Here is a 7,989-nt window from a genome sequence, read left to right as displayed (position 1 = left end):
CAAGACAATGACCCAAAGCACACATCGAAATTGGTGCATCCAACAATTCCTCAAGGATACCAAAACCAAGGTCTCTGGAGTGGCCCGCACAGAGCCCAGACTCTCAATCATATTGAGTTATCTGTGGAAGGTGCTCAAATGGACTGTCCCATGCTCAGAAACCATGGAATTTGGACCAGCTGGAACAATCTGCAATGGAAGAATGGGGCAAAATCCCTCAGGAGGACCTGTGCCAACCTGTAAAGACCTACTCTAAGAGGTTTTGTTGTCAGTTGTGGCTTCAGAAAGGGTACACTATTGACTATAATGGCCAGGGGCTAATAATTTTGGATTTCTCATTTTTGCCCTTTTTGTTTTCAAACTCATTGTATCAATAAAATATCCTAATCAAACTTGTCAACTTTTGTCTTTGTAGTAGTGTTATTTGTTTCTTAAAATAACAAAACACGTGTTGTTAATGGCCATTTCCATGGATAAATCAAGAGTTTGTAATTTCATAAGGAGGCTAATAATTTTGGTCACAACTGTACATTGTACATGACTTCACACCAGTCCAGAAAAAGCAATTATGTGCAGCAAAGGATGCCCCGTTGATGGCTCGACAGTCACGACCTTTCAGATTATGAGACTGACGCGCTGCCTACTGCGCAACGAGGCCAGCAATAGGATTAACCCAGGTGGGTAAAATGGAAAAGATCTTTCAATGTGATAAAGACAACAAAAGACAAGTTGTCCCTCACACAAGAATCACAGTGCCTGTATCCAAGGAAACGCAGATACAAAGTCACTGGGGGGAAACAAAGAGTACTTTCAACTTGCTATCAATCAGGTGACACCTACAACACTGAAGCTATTGAGAGCAAAGGCAGGCTTTACCCTATGAGTAGTTGGTCCTATAAACTAAGTGAGACTCAATGCATTGCCGGGAATATCGAACCCGGGCCTCCCGCGTGGCAGGCGAGAAATTCTACCACTGAACCACCAAATGCTTCTTCATGACCAGATGGACTATTTACAATTGTAGCCAAAGGCCCACTAAAAGGGCCATTAGTCTTTGGCTGAACTGTTTGTGTCTGACAGTCAAATAGCTTTGAAAAGTCCCTCAGTCAACACTTATCTAGTGTCAGATGGGAGGGAGTGGGTTTCCCACCATTTCTTGTAAGTTTGTCTGTGCTGCTGTTTGTGGTATTGGTACATTGCAGTTGTGTAATTTCTTACATAACAAGCCCATGGTTATAAAATATATTTTTACCACAATGTAAAATTATCCCAAAATTATCCAGGTAGGCCCAACGGACTCTTAACGTCTGTTGTGACAACATTCCAGGAACCTTAACGAACCGAGTGACAGCAATTGGCCTTAATGAGGACCCCACACTTGGAAAATGAAGACCTGGTTGTTTGAGAATCTCTCACCAACAACTCACTCTTTGGGCCCCTTAACACCAGTTCAATCAACGTCTGAAAGCAGAAAAGACCACCTGAATTATTGTTGCTGACAATGTGGATACCTTGACTGTGTTTTCTTATTCTTCTTTTGCCCCGTGTTGCTGTTTGTGGCATTGGTACATTACAGTTTGTACAATATTTCAAATATAAGCTTATAGTTACAAAACATATTTTGGTACCACACTGTACAATTTATCCCAAAAGAAGTGTGTTGCACTGTTGGGGTATCAAACCCCGAGAAAATGAAAAAGTGGGTCTGCATTGGCCAGGAATCGAACCGGGCCTCCCCGAGCGGCAGGAGGCCGAGGAATTCTACCACTGAAACCACCAATGCACACATGAACCAGTCAACATACCACTGCGCGAACGAACACAACAAACTTCCCACTGCTGCATCTAAACAGTGTACATTGTACATGCACTTCACACCAGTCCAGAAAAAGCACATGTGCAGCAAAAGGATGCCCTGTAGGCTCCAACTCACACGACTTCAGATTATGAGACTGACGCGCTGGCCTACTGCACCAAGAGAGCCAGCAATAGCTTTAACCTAGGTGGGTAAATGAAAAGGATCTCTCAATGTGATAAAGCACAAAAAGACAAGTTAGTCCCTCACACAAGAGTCACAGTGCCTGCATCCAAGGAAACGCAGAATACCAAAGTCAACTGGGGGGGGTCAACAACAAAGACTACTTCAACTTCTATCATCATTGTACACCTACAACACTGACAAGCTTTGAGAGCAAAGGTTAGGACTTTTTACCCATGAGTAGTAGGCTATAAACTAAGTGAGGACTCAATGCATTGGCCGGGAAATCGAAACCCGGGCCTCTCCGCCGCGGCAGGCGAGAATTTCTACCACTGAAACCACCAATGCACAGTCTGACCACTTCATACCACTGCGCCAACAAACACAACAAACTTTTCCACTGCTGCATCTAACATTGTTACATGGAACTTCACACTAGGTTGCCACGGCATATTACCGGTACCAGCTCATAGTACCGCTGATACTAGAGTTTGAAAAATGATTACTAATATACCCAGCATTTAAAAAACAAACGTTACAGTTTTATCTTCATTTTTTGAATGCAAAAATGAATTTCGGTTAAATTGTGGCGCCGATCTCTTCCATAAAGGCAAAACAGCGAGGCCATCGGCTGATGTTGACGTATGGCCCGAGGGGCGGATGTAACGTCTCACCATGGCATCTTTTCGCATGTTTAGGACTGAGGCAGGAGAAGAGAAACGAAAAGTTCGCTCTTAGACAGGACCATGACTGGATTCTGAAAAAGAAAAATGACATGTAAATAGAGATGGCAGCTGCAGAAAAAAGCCCCTACTTCGTGGACAAAAATGGGGTGACCCGAAGCTACGGAATGCTGGAAATATTTCGGGTTCAAATCGACTACGATAAGGTGAGCCAACGCTGAACCCAGAGGCACCACAGTGCAAGCCGGTGCTATTTAAAGTGTGTCTCGCAAAAAGCAGGACACACTTCAAACCTGTTCGAAAACACATTTTAAGGACAACCATTGCGGACTTGTTCTACAGTCCAAGAAACGACAGGTGAATAATTAGTTGTTCCACCAGTTCGACTGCACTGTAATGGGTCAGTGAAAGAATACAAAGGCCCTCCCAGTCCCAGTAGTAAAACCTACAGATAGCCTGCATACAGAGAGCTAAACATTTGTCCATGAGTAATAGATTACAAATTAAAAAAATATATTCTTTAAAAAATTGAAATATACATTCTTTAAATTATTTAAATAACCACATAAAAAGGCAACTACATAAATATAAATGAAACTATTTTTTTACAAAAAAGTATAGAAAAGTATCGAAACTTATTAATTGGTCATCAGGTATTGAAACAAATTTGGATATCGTACAGCCTACTTCACCACAGGTCCCAGAAAAAAAAGCCACATGTTGCAGCAAAAGGATGGCCCCGTGTGAGCTCGATACTCACGACCAGTTCAGATTATGAGACATTGACGCGCTGCGTCTACCTGCGCCACTTGAGGCCAGCAACTTTTGCTTTAACTAGGTGGGTAAAATGAAAAAAGATCTACTCAATGGTGAAGAAGACAAAAAAGACAAGTTGTCCCTCACACATGAAGTCACGTGCCTGTATCCAAGGAAACAACAGAATACAAAGTCAGTATGGGGGTCAACAAAGGACTACTTTTCAACTGCTATCATAATTGTGACACCTACAACACCACAGCTTTGTGAGCAACAGTAGGTTATACCCATGGATGATAGTATGGTCCTTAAACTAAAGTGAGACTTCATGCCAATTGGCGGGGAATCGAACCGCGGCCTCTCCCGCGGCAGGCGGGAATTGATTTAGCTAAAACACCCTAAACGTTTCCCATTCATTCCCTATGGTTAAGTGCTAAACCACTTAACGGATGTAATATATGTTTGGCACTATGACTTAGTGCCTGTTCGGTTTTTAAAAATAAAAAAGAAAAAAAAAAATCTCTAAACCTTTTCATTTCCACGCAACTTCGGAGGAGACAAGACCAACGTTAACAGCTCGCTTTACGATACTACACTTTACACTCATTTACTCAAAAAGTAAGGGACACTTTGTGTATAAATGGTTGAAACATACAGGATGCATTTTACAGTCTGGACCAGATTTCTGTTCACACAGTTTGCTACGCTTACGATAACAGTTAACTGCTAGCTAAGTAATTCAACTTTGGTTGCAGTGAGTGAAATAACTGATCTGGTTCAGTCGGTTTGGTGTAATTACGTGCTAAAATGAATGAATTTAACATGGTACTGTTTTTTTAGTGAAGTGTGTTCGGTATTATGTTTTACGTCATAGTATCATGTTATGATATAAAAACATCTTGTCAGTAAGTTTCTAGACAATGTCGTGTCGAACCGTTAGCCCTCAGCCCCGGTTTTAGTGACCGAATAAACGCATATAAGTCTGTGGAGTAGAGGGCTGATTTACCGCACCGTATCCAGCATTAGTATTATATCCATGTTTAAAAATGGGGGATGTGTACTGTTACATCCTGTTTTGAACAGGGCACTTTAACACATTATTGAGACGGACTACTTTTACTCACCATGCCAATGCCAAAGGAAATCAGTCTTGAGCTCAGAAAGAAGATAGTGGAGGCTCATGATAAGGGGGAAGGCTACACTGCCATTTCCAAGCATTTCACAGTGTCTAGAACCGCTGTACGTTGCATCATTGCCAAGTACAAGGAGACAAATTCTGCAAGAAACAAACCTGGGCGTGGTTGTAAGTCCAAGTTTCCAAAAACTCTGTTGACATTTTGAGGGATAATATGCAGAAATCAGCTCGTAGTCTATCCTTAGGTCGTCGCTGGGTCTTCCAACAAGACAATGACCCAAAGCACACATCGAAATTGGTCCAACAATTCCTCAAGGATACCAAAACCAAGGTCCTGGAGTGGCCCGCACAGAGCCCAGACCTCAATCCTATTGAGTATCTGTGGAAGGTGCTCAAAGTGACTGTCCATGCTCAGAAACCATGGAATTTGGACCAGCTGGAACAATTTGCAATGGAAGAATGGGCCAAAATCCCTCAGGAGACCTGTGCCAACCTGGTAAAGACCTACTCTAAGAGGTTGTTGTCAGTTGTGGCTCAGAAAGGGTACACTATTGACTATTAATGGCCAGGGGGCTAATAATTTTGGATTTCTCATTTTTGCCCTTTTTTGTTTCAACTCATTGTATCAATAAAATATCCTAATCAAACTTGTCAACTTTTGTCTTTGTAGTAGTGTATTTGTTTCTAAAATAACAAACACGTGTTGTTAATGGCCATTTCCATGGATAAATCAAGAGTTTTGTAATTTCATAAGGAGGGCTAATAATTTTGGTCACAACTGTACATTGTACATGACTTCACACCAGTCCAGAAAAAGCACATGTGCAGCAAAAGGATGCCCCGTGTGAGGCTCGCAGTCACGACCTTCAGATTATGAGACTGACGCGCTGCCTACTGCGCCAACGAGGCCAGCAATAGGATTAACCCAGGTGGGTAAAATGGAAAAGATCTTTCAATGTGATAAAGACACAAAAGACAAGTTGTCCCTCACACAAGAATCACAGTGCCTGTATCCAAGGAAACGCAGATACAAAGTCACTGGGGGGTAAACAAAGAGTACTTCAACTGCTATCATCAGGTGACACCTACAACACTGACAGCTTTGAGAGCAAAGGCAGGCTTTACCCATGAGTAGTATGGTCCTATAAACTAAGTGAGACTCAATGCATTGGCCGGGAATCGAACCCGGGCCTCCCGCGTGGCAGGCGAGAATTCTACCACTGAACCACCAATGCTCTCATGACCAGATGGACTATTTACAATTGTAGCCAAAGGCCCACTAAAAGGGCCATTAGTCTTTGGCTGAACTGTTTGTCTGACAGTCAAATAGCTTTGAAAAGTCCCTCAGTCAACACTTATCTAGTGTCAGATTGGGAGGGAGGTGGGTTTCCCACCATTTCTGTAAGTTTGTCTGTGCTGCTGTTTGTGGTATTGGTACATTGCAGTTGTGTAATTCTTACATAACAGCCCATGGTTATAAAATATATTTTGTTACCACAATGTAAAATTATCCCCAAATTATCCAGGTAGCCCAACGACTCTTAACGTCTGTTGTGACAACATCCAGGAACCTTAACGAACCGAGTGACAGCAATGGCCTTAATGAGGACCCCACACTTGGAAAATGAAGACCTGGTTGTTTGAGAATCTCTCACCAACAACTCACTCTTTGGGCCCCTTAACACCAGTCAATCAACGTCTGAAAGCAGAAGACCACCTGAATATTGTTGCTGACAATGTGGATACCTTGACTGTGTTTTCTTATTCTTCTTTTGCCCCGTGTTGCTGTTTGTGGCATTGGTACATTACAGTTGTACAATATTTCAATATAAGCTTATAGTTACAAAACATATTTTGGTACCACACTGTACAATTATCCCAAGAAGTGTGTTGCACTGTTGGGGTATCAAACCCGAGAAAATGAAAAAGTGGGTTGCATTGGCCGGGAATCGAACCCGGGCCTCCCGCGTGGCAGGCGAGAATTCTACCACTGAACCACCAATGCTGTAGCCACACCAGACCAACGTCAAGGATACCAGCTGCCGAGACGAAACACAACAACTTTCCCCTGCCTGCAGTCTAAAAGTGTACATGTGTACAGTTGATACTTCACACCAGTTCAGAAAAAGCACATGTGCAGCAAAAGGATTGCCCCGTGTGAGGCTCGAAACTTCACGACCTTTCAAGATTATTGAGACTGACGCGCTGCCTACTGCGCCAAACGAGAGCCAGCAAGTAACTTCTTAACGCTAGAGTGCAGAGTCTGTTTGAAATCGAAAAAGATATCTCCTCATATGTGGAAAGAAGACACAAAGAACAAGTTGTCCCTCACACAGAGACACAGTGCCGTGATCCAAGGAAACGCAGATACAAAAGTCACTGGGGGGTAAACAAAGGAGGTACTTCAATTCTATATCATGTACACCTACAACACTGACAGCTTGAGAAGACAAAGGTAGGCTTTACCCCATGGAGTAGTACGGTTACCTATAAATAAAGATGAGGAACTCAATGAGGTTTGGCGTCCGGAAATACGAACCCCCGGAGCTCTCCCGCGGGGCAGGCGAAAAAGGGACATTCTTAACCAACTGAAAAAACACCAACTGCCAGCAGAAAAATGCGACCAATTAAACATACCCACTGCTAACAACAAAACACAACACTTTACCACTTGCTGGCATTCTAACATTGTTACATGGAAACTTCCACACTAGGTTGCAACGGCTATATTACCGGTACCAGTATAGTACCGCAATATACTAGAGTTGGAAAAATGATTACTAATACCAGCATGTAAAAACAAACGTTACATTTTATTTCATTTTTTGAAATGCAAAAAATGAATTTGGTTAAATTTGAGGCCTGTCTCTTTAAAGGCAAAACGAGCGACGGGCCATCGCGAGTTGACGTTAGTTGGCCCGAGGGGCGGATGTAAGCCGTTCTTCACCATGGGCACTTGGCATGGTTTAGGACTGAGGCAGGAGAAGGAGAAACGAAAAAGTCTCGCTGGCTTAGACAGACCAGACTGGATTTGAAGAAAAATGACAGTAAAATAGAGAATGCAGCTGGCAGAAAAAAGCCCCTACTCTCGTGGACAAAAAATGGGGGTGCACCCGAAGCTAGGCCAATGCTTGGAAACATACTTTCGGGTCAAATCGAGCTACGATAAAGGTGAGGCCAAGCGCTGAACCCAAAGGCACCCACACGGTTGCAAGCCGGTGCTATTTAAAGTGGGTCTCGCAAAAAAAGCAGGTAACACTTCAAACCTGTCGAAAACACAGTTTAAGGACAACCATTGCGGACTTGTTCACAGTCTTAAGAAACGGACAGTGATAAATTGTTGTTCCACCAGTCTCACTTGCACCTGTAATGGGTCAGTGAAAGAATACAAAGGCCCCCTCCCAGTCCCAGTAGTAAAAACCTACATAAGCCCTGAT

At 43.0% G+C, this 7,989-nt stretch overlaps 2 non-coding genes across 2 annotated transcripts; both read right to left on the bottom strand.

Moving 5' to 3' along the window:
• Positions 1-5,716: 5,716 nt before the first annotated feature.
• On the bottom strand, positions 5,717-5,787 carry trnag-gcc. Its single transcript has one exon. It is a non-coding gene; the product is annotated as a tRNA-Gly (tRNA).
• A 699-nt stretch (positions 5,788-6,486) lies between these two features.
• trnag-gcc lies at positions 6,487-6,557 on the bottom strand. Its single transcript has one exon. It is a non-coding gene; the product is annotated as a tRNA-Gly (tRNA).
• Between the last annotated feature and the right edge of the window lie 1,432 nt (positions 6,558-7,989).

The sequence above is a fragment of the Seriola dumerili genome, unplaced genomic scaffold (assembly GCF_002260705.1).
Source record: "Seriola dumerili isolate Sdu_G_001 unplaced genomic scaffold, Sdu_1.0 BDQW01000200.1, whole genome shotgun sequence".
NCBI lineage: Eukaryota > Metazoa > Chordata > Actinopteri > Carangiformes > Carangidae > Seriola > Seriola dumerili.
This window is presented reverse-complemented; position numbering and strand designations above follow the sequence as displayed.